This window comes from Melospiza georgiana, chromosome 4 (assembly GCF_028018845.1).
Source record: "Melospiza georgiana isolate bMelGeo1 chromosome 4, bMelGeo1.pri, whole genome shotgun sequence".
Taxonomy (NCBI): domain Eukaryota; kingdom Metazoa; phylum Chordata; class Aves; order Passeriformes; family Passerellidae; genus Melospiza; species Melospiza georgiana.
In genome coordinates, this window is record NC_080433.1 from 19,642,617 (window position 1) to 19,662,841 (window position 20,225).

Here is a 20,225-nt window from a genome sequence, read left to right on the forward strand (position 1 = left end):
GGGAAGGAGAAAGAGGAACACAGAGCCATGGCTCCAGCAAGCCTGGTTATGAGGGAATCTGTCCTTTGCTCCCAACTGCCAAAATCCCAACTGGTAAAATCCCAACTGCCTTATGCACCTGGTTCCACACTGCTTTGTGACTTGCTTTGGTTGCTGTTTTGCTCTCAGTTGAATGAGGATCTCTGTCTGTCTTCTCCAACTTTATTAAGCACAATTTTCTCAACTGCCTTCACTTCTCATGCAGAAAGGGAGCAGGGAGTTGTTTTGGAGGGTTTATCATAAGTTTGTGGAGTCTTTTCTTTGCTCTTCTCTTCCTGATTCCACTGTCCCACCTCAGTTTACCTGTTTGACCTCAGATGTACAGGGCCATGTTCTTTGTCCCCAGCCTTTTCTTTGCTCCAGCCTTTGTGGTAGCTTGTGTGCAGGACCAGAGAAGGAGAGACAGCATTTTCTGTGCTAACAAAGTGAGCATTGTTGTAATGCTGTTGCAGAGTGGGTGGATGTGATTGCCGACAGATGTATTCCTTCTGCTGGGGTGTGGATTAAGGCTCAAGGTGACTTTGCTCCTTCATAAATTCACTGACTTTCCCCAGGGAACTGAAGGGGCAGGACTGGGAGGGAAGAACTATGATAAATGGAAGTGTGGGAAGGAAATGCACTTACATAGGCCACGCTGCTTAAGAACAAATGTGTGCTCTGTGAGGAGCTCTTGCCATTGCCTAAGATACCACTCAGTGGGTTAAAAAACCCAGGAGGATGTTTAGCTGAGAAGCTGAGCAGGCTCCCTGCAGGCTGCTCTCCCAGTGTAATTGCCTGGGTAAGTGGATTAGTGAGCAGCAGTGTGGCTTGTTGGGGGTTAGGCAGGCTCTGAGAGAGCAGATCCCTGTCCCCCACAAGAGGACACAAGATGCAGGAAGCAGCGTTGTTCCCTTCCAGTCAGAGCTGTTTGATGCTGAAAGCTGTGGCTGATGGTTGGTTGTCATTGTGGGGGCTCACTGGGAAGGGTCGCATGGAAACAGTTCCTTTCAGAGCTATCACTTGTCCTTATCTGCTGCGAGGTGGGTATAGTGACAGCAAATCACATCTTGGGACACTTCTCTGCCTTTGTTGCCATGGGAATCGGCGTCTTCCGCAGCTTTGTCTCCTGTGAAAAAAGAGGAGTATTGTTACCTCTGCTGGCTTGCCCACTGCAATGTGCTGAGGGTGAGAGGGGGGTTGTGGTCAGCCACAGAGCACCAGGAGGAAACCTCAGTGCTGGGGACAGGCTGTGAGGTCACTTTGTTGGAACTCTCACCAGCCGTGCAGTGCCTCCCTGTGTGCTGGCTGCTGCTGTGGCTGGTGATGCAGAGCACACAGCGAGGCACTCTGGCCCAGGTGGCCCTGCTCCACCGGCCCTGGCTGTCAGATGCTATCAGACCCTGCCAGACTAACAGGGCTGGGACCTGCCCTGGCATCTGCTCCATGGTTAGGTAGAAGAATCTGGGTCATGTCTGATGTGCCAAAACATGACATCAGTTCAAAAGCCTGCCATGGCCCAGAGGTTCAAACATGGGGACTTAGGTGGGGCCACCTGCCTTTGGGGGAGTTGTAGGGTACGGACAGAGGTGTTCCGGTTTTGTAGGAAACCTACTGTGTTTTGTTTCCCTTCCTGGGTGACTGAGTAGCCCCAGCAGGGACATGGGACCCATGCAGCAAGTGCTTCTTTCACAACCAGGAGGTGAAGGCACTGCAGAGTCACTGAGGGTACCCAAGGATCTGCCACAAAGCAGGGTTCCTAACCCAGGAACTGCATCTCTCCTGTGCTTGAGTTCATGATCAAGCCCTTTTGAATGTGGTAGGGAGCTCCCTGTGTTCATACTATACATCTCATCCCTTCCTCCTAGCCCACACTCGTGTCATTTCTTTAGAATTGCAACTGATCTCTATTTTAGTTACACTTCTAGTGTGGATTCCAGTACTCAATCAAAAGGTGTCTATCTGCCCAAAACTCCCACGTAGTGCAGTGGTGCTGTTATTTCCCCAGTACTGAGGAACTGAGTCAGAGGAAGGCTGAATGACACATCTGAGGTTACCCAAAGGGGCTGAGCCCTGCTGGGAACTACATCTGGAAGTTCCTCCCACTGTGGCCAGAGCCCTCACCCTCTTCTTATGTGGCACTGGCTGTGGGGCATCGCCCTGCTCTGCCCCCAGCCTTTCATCTCAGCCTGGGCCCTTGGACTCTGAAATGGGCCATAAATACAATCAGCCCCTTTCAAGGGGAGGGAGTGATTTATCTCAAGATCTAAACTTTTGGCAGTGGAATTAAAAGTAGAATTTGAACTAGTCTGTGCAAAAAAAGCCACAATCACAATCTGGTGCTTTTGCTTGGACTTTGATGTTTGTGCTGTTTCGTGCTCTGCAAAGATACTTTTTAATGTTCAGCCATTCAAAGTAGAAGTGGTTAAATGTAGAAATATAGATGAGAACTGTGGAAGTACTAGAGCAGCAGGAAAATACCATAGGAGTTTAACCTGGGATGGAAGGAAACTTACCATTTTCTCCAAAGTGTGTGCAAGTGTTACATTTTTAAAGATATATATGAAAAAATACCTGTATATTAAGCTGGCTTAAGGGAGTAGTTGAAAAATGCAGGAAGTTTCACTTTCTAGTCAAAGATACTTGTGTTTCTGTATTTATTCTTTTGCATATGTATGAGTATATACACATGTATAAATACATGAAATGCTCACACTGTTGTAGCTCAGTTTTTCTATATTTTTTCTCTCTTCATATGGTGCTGCTTATTCTCTGAGGATATTCATCCCAAAATTCACTTTAACAGAAATGGGCTTCACTTACAACTTGAAGCTGTTTTTGTTGCCTTTGACCTCTCTACTTGTGAAAGTGCTTTCTTGAAAGTAGCCAAGAATATAGAAATAACATGACAGGGTAAAAACAAAGAATAATAGAGGGTGGGCAACCACTGAGTCACCATGAAATACTGCCAACGGAGCTTGCTGAGCTCCAGCTCGGCTTGGCCTGGCTACCTATGTCTCATTGCTGAGTTCTTCAAAATGTGTCACTACAGACAGCTGATGCAGCCAGCTAACCACAGGGAAATGGTAGAGCTTCAAAGCTCTGGGAATAATAAAAGTCATGTCTGCCACTGTCTGCTTACTCACCCTTGAAACGAGCTGGTATGCAAGCAGCAGAGAGCAGTTGAGGCTCACAAACAGACTGACTCGTAGGCTGTGATGTGTTAGAAATTAGTCATGCTTCAGTCTGTGCTTCTGATTTTGCTCAGCAGTTGTCTGCACTGCCATGGTCTCTGCCTGCTGTCCTGGACATTGGGCAAGACAGGAGAGGTAGAGAGTGATGGGCACAAAAGGATCCCTCTGGAAAGGAGAACTAAACCCTCTGCTCTGCCCCACCACTGGTGGGGAGTGCCCAGACCAGCCTGGCAAACAGCCCTCCATGGCAGCACAGCTGTGCCATTGCCTCTGGTCAGGGTTTGCACAGCAAGGGGTAAGAATTCCTGGTGCTGCCAGCAGTCAGCAGTGATGGAGGTTGGGAAGTGTGTGGATGTGGTGTTTGAAGGCACAAGGGAATGCTTTATTGGTGTGGGGCTTCCTGTTCAGTGCCTTCCCCAGGGTGGACACCTCCACAAGGTCTTTCACCTTTGCCAGAAGAAAGGAAGAGAAGGTTGCTCCATTGTTCTCAGGTTTCAAACCAGCTTTCCCTCCCTGAAACTGTGGGGCTGCTTTGGTGGCGTTGTTCTTTCATGAGTCTGAAGTGGCCTAGCTGGGTTTTCAAACACGTTAGACCCAAATCCTTTTCCGGTGGGCTCAGGAGCCCCCTGTCCCCCTCCCCACTGCCTGGGGCTCAGCCCTGCTGTGCTGCTTTTGAAGCCAGGCCTACAGAGGTGCATCACCACAGCCTCAGGGCTTGCTGCAGGTGGGTTCTGGCTGGCTGTGGTGCCCAGAGCCCTGTTTGCCCCAGAGCACTGCAGGCACCAAGGGACAAAGCCAGCCTTTTTCCTCCCCTTGCTCCATCCCAGGAGCACACGAAGGCTGCTGGCATTTCCACTTGCTGCCCACATGAGTGGAGACCCCATGTGGACCCATCACATATGGGATACCAGCACTGAGAAACAGATGAGAGAAATGAGCCCAGGGTGGCAGCTCATTGTCCTCAGCCTGAAAAATGTGGTGTCCAGTGCTCAGGGAGGGAACAATAATGTTGTGGTACTGCTGGTGCCACATGGAGAATGTAAAGGGCCTGAGCAGTGGGTGGTCTGATTTGAGGGATGTGCAGCGCTGTATTTTCCCATGCACTATGAGTGCCCTGGGCTGCAAAGCCAGCTGAGACAGCTGGGTGCTGCTGGAGCCCAGCTCTTATCCAATGCTTTTTTCTTCTGCCCAGTACAGGTGGCAGAGGACACAACCAGAGCGGTGGCACAGCAGCAGAGGGGATGCCCACCCAGCCGGTGTGTTCCCCTGGCACACCCACCAGCAGGTGTGGTGCTGCACAATCCCACCTGCAGCCCACAGCTGTCATGGCAAGCAAACCTGGCTTCCAAATAAGAGCTGACAAACCTGAGCAGAGGGACAGTGTCAAGCAGAGGCTGTATTTAACCCTTCACAGGCCAGCTCACAGGTGAGGGCAGCTCCCCAATGGGATCCCCACCTGGGGGGGACCTGCTGCTGCTGGCACAGCCCAGAGCCCCGTGTAGGGCTGGGAGTGCTTTAATGTTTAGCAGGCACGGCTGCACCTGTGCAGAACAGGCCATGCAGCAGGAACCTGCTGGCAGTGAAAAGAGAAGGGGGTTTTACAGCCCATGCTGCAGGTGCTCTCTGAGATGTTAATGTCACATCATCTTGCTTCTACTTTTCAGAAACATAAAGCCCAACTCGAGTAAAAAATCCTCCAGTGGAGCTAATGAGAGTCACACATGTCAGTTCTTTCTGGCAGTCAGGAATTAATACAGAATATTTTATCCTTTAAAATGCTGGGCAAACATTAACTAACCCCCTAAACGCCCTTCTGGGATAGGTAAATATTACTCTCTCCCAGGTGCAGAAACTAAAGAGGAGAAGTTATGCAATTTGCTTAAAGCCACAGAGGGGATCAGGTGGGGGGAGGTTTTAATAGCTTGTGCCTGTGCTTGGGCTCATTACAGGTGCTGCCTCTCAGACAGTGTTCTTGTATAAACTCAGGTGCAGTGGGGGGAAATATGCTGGTGTCCCCAGAAGAAGTGAACCAGCTGATGCATGAGCATGCAGGGGCTGTGGGGAGCATGGGCAAAAGGAGGGGCTTTTGGGGACAGCGAGCACATGGCTCTGTAAAAGCCCTCTCACTGTGAACTCAGTTAAGTTTCAGCCCACCACCTTCAAGGCAGGACTTGAAACTTGTTTCTTCCAGGCTGAGTTTGCCACGGACGGGGAGTGCCCCTCAAGGGCTTAATCCCTAGCTGCCTGTCTTTAAAGTGGGTGATAAATGTTGTCTGTAGAGCTGCCTTGTTATCTTTGGCATTTACATCCCAGATACGGCGGCGGGACGGCCGCGAGTTCGCAGACCTGGAGGGAAAGCAAGCTGAGCGCTCATCCCAAGGAGGGGGCTGAGCCTTCCCCCAGTGCCTGCTGCTGCTGCCCTCGGGTCAGGGCGAGGGTGTCTGTGGGGCAGAGGTGCCTGGTGCTCCACAGAACCACAGCACACATCCCTCCTTTTCTTCATGGCTGAGATTTGAAATAGCCTTGTAGTGAGGGGCTTCTCTCCCTGTGCTTAATTGCACCACACTAACCTCTCCCTACTCCCATTCCCAGAGTGGGTTGGCTCATCTCCTCCTTGCTTGTTTTCTCATCTCTGACCTAAAGCAGGGCTTTAGTTTACAGGTGACAGACAAAATTCAGTGGAAATGTTGGTGTGCCAAGCTGCTCTTGCCTGCAAAGGCAAAGGTCTCTTCTGTGCCTCCAAACAGTGCTGGGGGTTACCAAATGTTTGTTTGCCCAGCAGACTGCAACCATGGCCACTTCAGGGCAGTCACCCTCCATGGGAAAGCCCTTGTTTGTTATCCCTGATCCTGGTTCACATGCAGTCTGAGGCAAGGCCATGTACTTGGAGGTCTGTCTCTGTGTGATGGGTTGCCAGAGAAGGCTCCTGTCTCTGCTGCCTTGTGCCTGGGCTCTTTTAATTAGAGACACATGGTTCATTATTTAAAAGAATATTCTTTGCTGGTTGTTTGTTAGGATCTTGTATCTGAGAGTGCTGCAGCTTGTGAGCCTTAAATTAAGCTGTAGGAAGGACACTGAGCACCTGGGGAAGGGGCTGCTGCAGAACTGGAGCCTATTGTTCTCTCCTTGAATTGTGGGGAAGCTCTTTCCCCATGCTGGCTCTTTTACTTGGGAGCCAACTAATACACACGGCGGTTTGTTTCTCTCTCCATCTGTTCCAACTTCAGTTTATTCACGGCTCTGTAGGTATTGTACACTCAGCTGCTTTTTTTTTTTTTTTTTTTTTTTGATGGGAGAGCCACCCCTTTTCATGGTTCACTTACTCATTTTGTAGGTCTCTGGCTTCCTTGTCAAGATTTCTCTTTTGTTGTATTAATTGGTCATAAATCTATAGTCAGGTGCTGCGTGCGTGCTTCCCGTGTGCACCTTAACCATCTGCCAGATTTCATCTCCATGGCACCCAGGCCAAATTCCAGCTCTGGTAATCACAACCTGCCTCCCTGCATTTTTCCTGTGCTTTTAATTGGCTTTAATTAACTTCTTTTTTGGTTTTTTCCTTCCCTGTCCTAATGTGCCCCTCCACTCTGTGGCAAGGGGGGATGATCTGGGGTGGTGAGGGCTCCAGGCTGCCAGCACCCACCTGGAGCCAAGGTGTCCAGCACCATGGAGGAGCAGCCATGACACAACATGATGACTGGAGAAAACATTGCACTGGAAACAAGATGCACATTTTCAGCACTGAAAGCAGTTGCATGACTTTCAGAGGCACACAGTGAATTGTCCATTCCCCCAAAGTTCTTTCAGGGAGAGAATAGGTAGCTTTCTGAAATTGGTGCTTTTTCTTCTTCCCAGCCCTCTGTCCAAACAGATCAGCTGTAGTCACTGCAGGAGGGCAGAACAACAACTGATAATGTTTACCCTGGTCTTAACACTCCTAGATTCTGATACTTTCAGGATAAAAGCTGATGCATCTGAGTGATCCCAGAATGTCCTGAAGCTCCAGGAGTCTGGCTGGTGCTGTCGCCTGGCTTATCTAGCACTTTAATAGCACAGCAGTTAGCTTTACAGCCGGGTTTTGGGAAGGCCAGACTGGTGTCTGTGTTTGGGAATTGCTCTGTGCAGCAACATGGTTTTCTGGGAGAGAGCAGTCTCTTGCTACTCCTTTTGCCCCTTTTTAAAAAAATACTCAAGTCTCATTATTATTGAGACTTATAAAACTTGCTTAAAAACACGGCCTGAACTCCTTATTTACTTTGTCTATTTCTTCCTAGCCTGGAAGCTTTCTCTTTTCTCTGCTAATGCTGTTACTCCCAGTGACAGCCCCAGCTATGGGGATGAGCCACTGGCAGGGCCCTGACTCGCCTGTGCTCTCCACCTGGGAGTTCTATCTGTCACAGCCTGGCTCCAGTTGTCACACTGAGTGCTGTATGGACAACTGTGGGCACCCAGACAGTGGGATGGATGGATGGATGGATGGATGGATGGATGGATGGATGGATGGATGGATGGATGGATGGATGGATGGATGGATGCACAGCCCAGAGCTGCCAGCACTCATCAAGAGGGTGGCTCCCTGCTGAGGATGGCAGAAATCCCTGCCTCTTATCCAGCATTTTATAGCAGGTAAAATCTTACTGGTCAAGGGCACAACAGTGGGAGAGACTGGATTGCAGGCAGGGCAATGAAGAGCACCATTTTTTGCTTCAGTAGGCAAAACATCCATGGGACTTCAAATTCCTGAGGAAGGTTTCTACTGCTTTGGAAACACCCAAGGAAGGACTGGCATTTTGGGAGTGTTTAAGAGAGTATTGCCACACGAAGTTACATCACCATCACCTTCTGTTCTTACATGAGCCAGTGGAAGGGCTCATCTTTGCAGAAGTCCTCTTACCTGCCACAGACCTTCACTTGAAAGAGCATTAAGCTACCTGTGTTCCCTTCCTCTTAGTATCACAGAATTGTTTGGGTTGGAAAAGACCTTTTAGATCATCAAGTGCAACCATAAACCTAGCACTGCCAAGAGGATAAAGTACCAAAGTCTGCCCTAGCAAAGCAGCGTTGAGCACGGAGGAAGAAAGACCAGTTCTTATCAATGAGCACAGCAGTACAGCTAGCAATAAACCCAGGCTCACTGAAGAGCCCTGCAAGCCCCACTCCAACAAAGTCCTGGCAATATTATATATTATTTGTCTTGTGAGGTCCTTGTGAAGGTGATGGCCTGATCAGCAGTGTTAGGTATGCACATTGTGCATATAGGAAAGTGTCAGTCCTGAAGTAGAATCCAAGTCACTGGAGCAGGAGAAGGGAAGGGCTGTGGGAATGTGTGTCATTTCCTTGAGCGGGTATAGGCTGACTATAGTTCAGATTTTAACAGTATTTGGAAGCACAGAGATGTGGGGAGGAGGATTCCCTGAATGCTGCTTGCTGGAATGCTTCCTAGCACAACCTTTGGTGCATCTCTGAGTGAATAAATGTCTTTAGGGATTTGGTTTTTTACTTGTGAGACCTGGGACTTCAGCACCAACTTCCCATCTCTGGAAGTCTCCAATGGACTTTTAACCATGGCAGCATCCTTAATTTGCTACAAGGTAAGGCTTCTAGATCAGCAATACACTGGGTCAGATTTGATTGTTTCAGATGTGTGGGTTGGTGTACCAGTGCAGTGGGTCAGCACTGTGCTTGTGTATGTCCTGACACCCTTGTGAATCCTAGTGGATCCTGTGAGCGAGAGAACTGGGGTTTCAATTTTTGCAAGGAGGTGGTGTGGCATAGAAGAAATGAGGATTTTAAACTCTGTGTCAGAGAAGAAGGAGCTGGCATGGTTGTGAGCATTGCCTCAGGTGGGCAGCATCCTGCCTTCCCCATGGGGATGCTTACAGCAGGGTGCAGAGGTCCCCCCTGGTTAACAGCTCTGTCAGTGCTCCCTTCTCCCGCCTTTTTCCCTGTTCCCACAGATCAGATCAGCCCTCTGTTCCACAGCCTGTCATCTGATTTATGGGAGCCATAAACTGCAGAGCAGAAAGAAATAAAAATACTAAACACTTAGTTTTTTAAAAGGCCAACAGCACATTGAAGTCTTGGTGATAATTTGCTCATAAAGAAATATTATGCTTCAGATCATAATCCCAGGCTGCAGATGGAGGCTGAGGTCTGGCCTGAGTCTCTCACACTTGGGCTGTAAAAGGAAGGCAATGGGATGAAAAAAACCACATAACATGTGGGGATTAGGCTCTGCTGTCTTGCTGTCCATCACCTCCGGTGCCTGGGAGGTCTTGTGGAGAAGAGAAGAAAATCTGTCCTGTGTTGGAAGGACAGTGGGCTCATGGAGGGATGAGAGGCAAGAAGGGAGGGGAGAATAATAATCCATGAGCAGTAGTCCAACAGCTGAGATTTGTAGGCTGTGTGCAAGTGCCCAAGTGGGGAGTTGAGGGCTGTTCCCCATGAGCCCCTGAGTAAGGGGCTCATCTGCATTATCTGTAGTATTGTCAGCATGGCCAGCCAAATTCTTCTCAGTGCTGCTTGGGCAGCAGTTGCCTTTAATAATTGTTGTTGAACACTGATTTTGGTCAATGCAGATGGGTGTCTTGGTTTCCAGAGGTGAAAACCAGCCCTCTGCCAGTAAGAGCAGAGAAGCAGTAGGTATGTGAGCAGGTGAGACCTTCACTGGTGTCAGTGTTTGACTGCTGGAGAGGTCTCCCAGCTGCCCCAGGCAGGGGCCTGTTCTGGGTGGATAAAATTCCTTTCTGGTTTGGCTTCCTGCTACAAACACTGTCTGTGTCTGTTTACCTACTGGGCTTGCACTGGGGACAGGCACATGGTGGTTAAAAGCAATGCATGTCTTCAAAGGAGATCACAGAGTGCACAGCTATTCCAGTGCAGACATATTTTCTCCTATCTGATCTTCTCCACCTTACCCTGTGAAAACCACCTATTAGTACACTGCTGTCTCAAAAGAATCTTGCTATGATGCTGGTAGGGTTGCAGGAGGGCAGGGAGGGGTTGTCAACTGTGGTTTTTATTTTTCTTTTTTTCCTTCTGTCCTTTCCTTATGTTCTGCTGGCAGGAGGGCTGCTGGCAGCACTGTCTTGTGACCTGGACAAACACAGAGCTTAGTAGCCTTTCTCAATTCTTCTTCCTACAAGAAACTCTCCTTTGAAAGGAAACTTTTCTTCCTCAGATACACATCCTAAACTTGGTGGTATAGGCCCACTTATAAAGACATGGGAACTGGGAGTCAAGACATGGGAACTGGGGGGAAATAGTAACTTTTGAGGTTTTCCTTTGTTTTTTGAGGGGTTTTTGTGTGTGTTTTTTCCCCCCTCTAATAATAAAAATGAACATATATTCTAGGAGTTCTATGAACACTTTTCTGGGATTCATAACACCCATGAAGCATGCTATTCCAGCTCTGTTCCAGATGCAGCCCTAGCAGTGCTGAATTATGCTCTCCCCAAGGCCTGCTGGCCACACTGTTCCTGACTCTGCCTGCTGTGCAGTTTGGGTTTGCAGTGAGACACACTGCTAACTCACACACTGCTTGGCAAGCCTGTGACTCCCAGCTCCTTTTTCACTGGACAATTACTTGGCCAGTCTGTTCCCAGCCCATGTGGATGCCTGTTGTTACTCCTGCCTAGGGCAGAGCTTTGCACTCCTGTTCCTGTGCACCATGAGGCTGCTGTTGACCCAAAAACTGAATTTCTCAGGGTTGTTTTTTATCCTCAGTTTGCTGAGAGTATGATCATTCTCCCAAGCTACATTTAAAAGGTTTTTATAACTCCTTGAGAACTACTGAGTTCAGCCTTGCTGCATCTCAAAGGCTTGCTGGCGGTCTCAGCAGACACATGTTAATGGTAACCAAAGGGGCAGGGTACTGCTTTTCAACAAGTACTTTCTTAATTAAAATAAGAAGGCTTTAACAAAAACAGATCCAAAGCATAAGTAGCCTGGGTGAAAAGGGAATCTGAAGTATTTAACTTCCCCCACAAAGACGCTGCTCAGGCAGTTCTGGGGTGGTCCTGGGCTAAGCAATGCCTGTGCTGCAGTGGCAGGAGCTCCTGTGCTCCTCGTACAAGCAGGATGGTTTCAAACACTCTTCATCAAAGACATGAGTCCAGTTTAACTCTCCCTGGGGAGTCACTTTTACCTTGTAACTTAATCCAGTCAAGAGTGTTCCCTCCTCTGCAGCCCTTTACAGTATTGAGTACTGTTGGAGAAACTTCTCCAGGAGAGAGGGCTCACAAGCCATTTCTCCTCTAGTTAGAATAGGCAGTTTATTTTCTTGGGGAAATCAAAACTTCTGTCTGCCCCCATCCTTTCCCTAGTGTTTCCTGAAATGTTTAACAGCATCCTCTTTGCCTTTTTCCCAGAGACTGAGTTCCTCTTTGTGGTCAAGGTTCCTCTTCCCTCCTCCTTAGTCACTGAGAAACAAGGACCTTGTTAATACATCTTTGCAGGGAAAACAGATGATCCTGATGGCCAAAATACACCATTTCTTCTGGTAAGTGGCTGCAGAAGTGGAACTTTGTTCCTTTCTCCAGTTGTATTTGCTTCTGCAAACATGAGGGAGGAGGGATGATTTCTCCTACCATATGTCCATTTGTAAGTGTGGGGAGTGTTTAGTGATGCCTTGTAATAGCACACAGAAAGGAATCACCTCTGAACCTCCTTCCCACCAGATCCTGCCTTTGATTAGAGATGACAGGTGATGTGTGTGTGCAGGTTTGGCACTAGGCACTGGTAGCCTGCATACAGCAATGAACATCTCACTTCTAATAGGGCTGAAATAGTGGCTCTTTCTGGGTCACAGCAAGCAGTATCAGTGTGTTCTCAACTGATCCCAGAAGTGGTTGATAAATCACCAATTGTTCCAACAAAATGCTTAAAAATTAAGAATGCTTCCGGGAACTTTACTTGGGTGTTTTTAACTCTGACCTTCACAGGGCACAGATATTTACAAAGAATAATCCAATTATACTGTTCATTATAAGGTATGGACATAAACCCCGTGTAAACAACAGAACTATATGCTCTCTGGACATCTGCAGGTTGGGATAAGCAAGCAAGCACACCTGTGCATCACCCTGCAATTCCGTGCAGCCTTGTCTGTTGGCAATCAGGCCCCATGCTGTCACCCACACTGGTTTGGGCAGCAGCTGCACAGCAAATGGAACCTGTTTGGCTCTGTAACTTGTGAGCCTGCAGGGAAGACGAGGGTAGTATGGGATCTTTGGTTGCTCTGCTGGTGGGGAGGGACCTGTAATTGCTGTGTAACCTCTTCTGGCTGGGTAACTTGATCACTGCAACAGACATACACCAGGGTAAGTAGTGGTTATCCCAGGCCAGGCAGGATTCAAAGCATGCCACCTGCTCAGAAACTCTTGATTTGATTTTGGTTTTGGGGCCATCCTGCCCAGTGACACCTTTGAAAGACTGCACTCAGCTTTATCCATCAATGTTTCTCTCCCAGGTTTGATCCTTTGCAGGTGCTCTGTGTGCACCCTCACTGCATCCAGCGGGGTGACCATGCTCCACATCTGCCAGGGTCACTTTTCCCTCCAAAGGAAAGGCCTCTCAGGAGCAGCAGATAGAAAACCAGCCCTGGGAACTGCATTTTTTGGAGGTAAGCTGCCTAGTGTGGCCTTAATGGCCTGACAGGAGGCTGGTTGTGGGAACCCCAGCAGTCCCCCTGCACAATTCCCAGTGCTGGGGGATACAACCCCGTTGCTCTCATGGGACTCTGCGCTGCCACACTGACTCCACGACCCATCTCTGCTTGTCCACTTGGTTAATTTTTCAAGTGACATCATCTATTGAACGCTTTAAGTTGGAGCACTGGAGGTGTGATTAGATTAAGGTACAATTCCAGCTGCAAGGGATAGAGACACTTAAACAGTGTAATCTGCCTTCTTGACAGAGAATTTCCTCCTAAACCTGGGGACCCTTTTGGGCGTCACTTGGGTGCAAAACTGTTTTGTCGCAAGAGGAGGAAGGAGAGGGGTGCAGTAGTTGAGCAGGGCTGGCTCCTCAGGCACGAGGTGGTGAAGGAAGCCTGTCTCATGACCCCAGGTGGTGTGCAGTGGCTGCCTCTGAGCAGATGGGCAGTGGATGCTTTCTCTGCATGTCTCTTTTATTCCTAGGAAACCTGCACGATATGCGTTTCAAGCCTGCTGTTCCAGAAGAGCAACTGAACACATGCTGAACTTTGATCCTGTGAGTGCTGGTGTTAATAAGTTACAAACTGACCTGAATGCTCTGCAGGAGCCAAAGGTAGCCCGGGGGAAGTTCTCTGCTTTTCAGTAAGAGGCACCTTGTTACACCTCATCTCAATCCCATCAGCTTCATTAACTCAGGCAGCCCCTCCAAGCTTGGATTTCACAAGGGCTCTTGTATTAGCTCAGCTCTGGGCTGATGCAGCAGCCAGCTCTCCAGCTGCTGAAATGCCACTCTGCAGCTTGGTGTGTCCCTTTTTGCCTGGGGAAACAGGGAGGGATCACAGAGAGGCCAGGAGCTCTGCCACCAACCTGCTGCCCAGCAGCTCTTTCCCCTTTCTTTCCCAGCTATTTCCCCTTTTCCCTTTCTCTGACTTTTTGAAGATGAAGGCCCTTTGCTTCTATCTGGCTTTTTGCTTTATCTGCTCTCAGAGTCTTATTTGGTGGCTTTAGGAACAACTGTCTTCCTTCTGCAGCTTAGATGTTGCTGAGAATCTCTTGTCCATCAAACCTAGTATGAATCTTGCTTATAAAGCACAAATGTACTTTACAAGATCTCCTGAGGCTTCACTGTGAAGCAGAAAGTGATGCTGTTTAGATTCAAGGTTTCTACCTTTATTTTGAAGTAAGAATTTTAGAGTTTTCTTTAGGAAAAATGTGTTCCTGAACAAAGCTTGTCTGGACGCCTCCCTGTTGGTGGTCATAGAAGTTTTTCTCAAGAATTTATTTATAATTTATTTAAAATATACCAAATATAATGAAAATATAGGAAGAGAAACTGCACTTTGGGTAGAGTCTTCCTCTTTAATGACACTCCTTAGAACCAGAAAATGTCAGAAACTGTTTCCCCAGAACAAGCCTGAGAAATGAGACTTTTTAGTTGCATGCTGCCTCCTCACCATTCCTGTTCCTTGTGGACACCCTCAGGCTCCACTAGCAGCATCCCTGCAGCAAATGTCTTGGTTCTTGTACCTGGACCCTGTTCTGTGTGCCAGAGCACTCAGCACTGCTGCCACAACTGTGGAGCAGGAGTGTGCTGGGGCTCCTTTGTAGTCCTAGGTGCTGTCCCTCATGTTTGGGCCTTTCCTCTCTTTCTTTGTCTTTGCTCCATTGGCCATATTGTTTGAATGACTTCCAGATCCTTGCAGGTATTTCTGTGCATTGCTAGGATTGGTTGTGTGAGCAGTGCCAGTGGAGAGGAGTGAGACAGCTGAGGGTGGCCAGGGCAGGGACTGCACAAGGCAGAGTGCTGAGCCCCGGTGAGCCAGACCTCTTTGGGGCTCTCTTGCTGGAACTGATCCATGTGCTACAGCTGCCATGGCACCAGGAGCGCTTTGTCCTTTGGGCAGTGGCATGGGCACCGCGAGGACACCCTGCTCCCTGTGCTGGAGAGCATCCCTGGCTTTCCCCTTCTCTCTGCCCTGGCCATTCCAATGCCAGCGTGCAGTGGGAGGAGAGTTGGCAGTGTGCTGCAGCTGGGGACTGACCCCTCGGGAGCGCTTGGCAATTACAGCTCTGCCCTGAGACCAGGCAATCTGGATCCTGCCACCAGCCCTGCAGGACCTGGGGGGCTGCAACGCTGCAGCCACAGACATGGCTCGCACAGGGGGTGCCACAGCTACTGCTTGACAAAGCAATGGAGGCTTGGCAGAGGTGTCTCTGCTGTTCCTAAGGCTGGGAGGGAGACAGGTGGCGTGATGGGTGGTCCGTGCTCCCAGATCTGCTCCCTCACTACTCCCTCACTGCTCCCTCTAGCCAGCAGTACCAGCCCTTCATCAGTGGTGGGGGGTTAGGGCAGCCCTCACGGTCACTTCTGCAGGACCTGGTGACCATTCCCCACCTCCCAAAGGCACTCTCTGGAGGGAGAAGATGCTCAAGAAGGGGCTGCCGAGTGCCCTGTGTGCGTGGAGAAACACCCGTGCCCCGTCCGTCTGTCTGTCTGCCCTGCTCCTTACCTGCCCCGTGCGGCAGGAGCAGCGTGGGCCCGTGAGCCCAGCGTGGGCCCGTGAGCCCAGCGTGGGCCCGTGAGCCAGCCGGGCACGCACGGCAGGGCCAGGCCAGGGAGCTTTCCGCATCCCAGGGCTCCCTCCAACAAAGCCGTGTCTGTCCTGCTCCCACTATTCCTGCCCGTGCGGTTGGGGACCGGGGGGCCGGAGGAGCACAAAGGAGCGCAGACAATGGGGCGAGCGGGAGCGCTCCTCACACCCATGGCGGCGGGCGAGCGGGCTTTGTGTGCAGCCGCGGCCTCCCTCGGCGGCGGGGGCAGGCGCTGCCGGCCGCCCCTTTGTTCGCTCGCTGCCTGCCAGGGGTGAGACGGGCAGGTGAGCGCCGCGCCGCGCAGGGGGCTGGCGGCGTGCGGCGGCGGCCGCATATTAATGCATTTCTGCAGCCTGTCGCTGGATGCTCGCCTTGATTCATGAGGCTCCTCCGTCGGATGCGGCCGGCAGGGAGAGCGAGCAGGGAGACAGCTATTGTCTGCCAGGCCCGCGGCCCTGCCGTGCTGCTCCGGCGCCTGCCACAGCCCCAAAAGCGCTTCGCACCTTCGCCCCGCCGTCCTTCCCGCCCGGCGTGTCCGTATGTCCAGGCCGGGGAGCGGCGGGACTGTCTGGTACCCCAGGTGTGTCCCTGCTGAGCAGGGGAGAAGGCAGGTGGGCAGCAGGCCGCTCCCCAAACACCTCTGAGTGCAAGGTGGGGTGTCCGGGCAGGGCCGCGTCCAAGGAGGGCTTGTGCATCTAAAACCACTTCCACCCAGTGCCTTAGTGACACCAGCAAAATACCCTCGGTATTTTTTCCTTTTTTTTTTTTATTTTTTTTTTTATGGCTGTTGTAGATGTCACGTTACATTTCATGACTGGCTATAATTTTCAAACAAATCAAATAGGCAGCTGGTGGACAGGTATTAAGCAGGCAGCAGTCAGCCTGTCTTGAAAAGGCTGATACAGGTACAGCATTTGATAATGCTCATGCGGGAAGGGTGTGGATGATAATCCCAGAGAAGAAAACAAACTGGACAGAGTGCACTCCATCATGCTGACAAAGAACGGGATTGTACATGCTGGGGTGCAAATAGGATTGTTTGCATATTCAGCTGACTCGCTCTCCTCTTTTCCCCTTCCCTGAACATAGGTGGTGCCTGACCTCCTTGGGGAGCTGTTTGAGTTGGGGGACAAATGTCTATGGGGGAGGGGTTAAAGGAGCATGTGGAGGAGAATGAGAGTTGAGAGGATGCTGATTTTAGGGGCTGCAATGGCTTGCTAGTGGGGAAAATGTCCAGGGACTGAATATAGGAAGCTACAGATATGCTAGTCTGACAGCCTTCCTTTTATATCCCTGACATGCAGCTTATCCCACTCTGAAACAGACATTGGCTCTCTAGAGCAAAATAAAGGTCCAAGGTCTGATTTTTTTTGTCCCCCTTTCTTTCTTTTTCTCAGCTGTCAAGGAATAAAGCTGAACTGAGGGGGAAAGGAGCATTTATTCCCAGTGGATAAAGAGAGAAAGGCTGAAATGAAGGATTTTCTCCAATGATAGCCCTCCCTGGGCAGCAAACCCCACCTCTGAGTTTCCAGTAAATCTGTTGCGAGTACAAAGCAAACCAATCCAGAAACGTCAAGGGATATTTACTGTCCTATTAACCTGGTGCCCCATTCCCTCTCTGGCACACGCTGGCAGCACACAAAGGTGTGTCCCAGTGCTGTGTGCTGGGGAGGGAGCATGGCTGTGAGCCCAGCTGGGGCAAGGTGACCAAATGGCTCCCGACTCCTGCTCTGCAGCCATCACAGCATGGAAAAGGGGTGCTGGAGGTGAGCCTGTTCTGGGAACAGTGGTGCTTGGGGGCTATGCCAGTCCTTTGTGCTGTCTGCTCTCAACGAGGCAGAAATTCAATTGTAACAAGGAACTCGCACACCCTTATCTGCAGCTGAAGCCAAAGCAGCTTCTGTTAGAGATCACCTTGATTTGACTGCTGTCAAATGCTGGTTGCAAGTAAGATGGGTTTCCTGAATGCCATATTTTACTTGGTGACATATCTAAAACTTTTGGAAAAAGGTTTTTAAAATAAGCTTGTCTTTAAGGTTTTTGCAGGTGTCTTTTTTACTTTTTTTTTCTTCTTGTAAAGAGAATTGGGCAACCACAGAATTTTGATGCAAGTTGCCTCCTATTCTCTTGCTTCATAGCCCATGGCCATCCTGAAGAATAAAGGAAATGTTGATAAATTTGTTATATTTCCCATCTAATGCTCCTCTATGCTGTCTTCAGAGCATGTCCTGCCCCTAGTTGCTCTGTTAACTTGTCTCTGCTTATAACACTTGGTACATAAAACACAACCGGGCGCTTTTCGCTCTGATTAAAATCATGCTGTGCAATAGGAAATACAAATTAGCTCTGGCCTTTGGGCTGCTGACAAGTTTCCAGCTCTGCGGCTTTCAACACCACAGAGATTGTGTAACTCCATCTGTGCGTGCTCTGTGTGGTGACGTCTCCCCCTCCGTCATGAGCCGGGCTGGCTGCCACTCACCCAGGTTCAGCTGCTAATACTTCAAGCAGCTTTTAGAACTGAAGGAGGAAGAGATGCTGCCAGCAGCTGGGTGAAATGCAGAAACCAGCTTTTCCTTGCCAGAGGACTTTGTGGGAAGAGTTGAAAGGAGGAGGACTTCCTAGGTAATTCCCCCAGTCTTGATGTTTGTGCAAGAACCTCTCTTTTGAATGAATGACTGGGGAGCTCAGCACAGCAGAGCCAATGGTTCAGTACAAGATTAACCCCCGAAGGAAGAGCACAGTAGCCTCTTATTCAAACTGCAGCTTAAGTTTGTGTTGTCGTGAAGTGCATGGCACTTTCCTGCTTCCTCCAGGGACTCAAGCCAGGCATGCTGTGTTACATCATTTCAGCATTGCTCACAGCTCAGGAGGGCTGAGGCTCCAGCTATGGTGTCACATTTTCAGCAGAAACCTTTTAAGTCTTGGCGACTTCCTGTGAGGATGCTGAAGCAAACAGTGCCCAGACCTGGGAGTGAACAAGTTGCAAATGACATCGTGGGTTTGAAACGCTGCGTGGGCACGGCGTGGGCGAATGTTCCCTGCACTGGGTGTTTTCTAAAGGTCTCTGAAGCATGAGGCATGACTGAATGACTTCTGTTTTCTTTAAATGATGAGTGGGAGAATTTTGAATCGTTGGTCTGCTTTTATTTTTGTTAAATGTGTGTGGGCTGACAACATGACTCAGTATTTTCTCTGCCGATGCAAAGATCACACTGCCAATTCTGGGTATATTTCAGACAGTTTCCTACGGAGAACTGGAACAGTTTTTCAGCCCAGAGCTTTGTTTTTCAGCAGCCTTAAGCCTATTGATGTGAAAATAAGTGATTTTAAAAATGAGTGTTTTGCCAAAATGTACATAAATACACTGAAGAAATGACCAAACATGGGGAAAGTCCCTCTACCCCCATGTTTTCCCAACAGTTTATCTGATTTTTTTCATGACTATCAATGTCTGATTTTTCTTTCTGATTCTCCCTAGCCTGACTTGCTGCTGGGCCATCTCTTTTTCTGCTGGATATCATCTCTGGTGTTTATTTGGCCATCCATGTCCTGCTGGGTGACAGTCACCGTCCTGTGGCTGATGGTTGTGAGTTCTCCCCTCCTGCCAAGAGATAAGTAGGCATATTTGTGGGTACCTGTATGTGGTTCAGCCAGAAGTACCAGAAAATTCCCCTTTCTCCCTTCTGGCAACCTCCCTGCCCTGCTCTTCTACTTTATCCTCCCTTTATGTCATGTACAGTGTATGCCATGTGCTCTGGGAGATACACAAAGCCAGGCATGGGCTGTGGATGCTTTTATTGTGCAACAATCAGTGCCCTCTTCTCCCATACCCTCTTCTCTACTAATGTGCAATGTGCTGGTGATTATGTCTTTGATAGGAAGAGGTTTCTGGCTAAGACCCTCACCTGCAGTCAGCATTCCAGGGCTACCAATAAACCACTTTTCTGTGCTGATAGCAGCCCTCAGCCCTGTGGACCTTGCTGAGGGTCTGTGAATGGCTAGAGGATAACACACTAGTGGATGAAGGATGTTGCACAGCAAAGGTTGTCTGTGAAGATGACGTGCCTGTAGATTCATTCTGTAGAGCGTGCAGAGTGAAATGAATTCCATACACTCTGCTTATTTGGTTGTCAATTTCAACCATAGAATCGCCACACTCAGTCCCTAGCAATGGCCTAATGTGACCTGTACTTGGCACCCAAACCCCACTACAATCCTGACTCCATACTGGCCCCTACAACAGTGAGCTGAACCTGACCCATTTATTCACAAGCTTGCACTACAGTACTAGACAACTGTATCATCTTCCTATCATTCTTCTTCCTCAGTCCTAAGATTTTCTTCCTATTCTCTACCTTCCACTGTCCAGCCATGGCAATATTTCACCCCAAACTTAGGCCTGAGTAGATCCATCATCCCTACAGATCTCATTGGAAGCCATTTGACGTGGTTGACTCGAGTGCCTTTGCAGGCTTATCTCATAATGATAAGAAACAGGTAGCAGGCCTTATAATTTCTGCACAATCCTCACATAATTCAGGAAGAATCCTACACTTAAACCCTTTTTAGCCTACAGCCTGATTCCAGCCTTAAGGATAAACTATCAGCCAGCATTCCTTTAATCACAAGCAGAAGCATTGTGCCTTACTGAGCACCAGCACTCAGGCTTGTCCTGAAGAGCAAGCAGAGGTGGTGCTTAGTCCCTGGTGCCCCAGTCTCTAACCCTGACTTCAGTGTCTGATGAAGATCCAATGCTCCTCACTTACAGTCC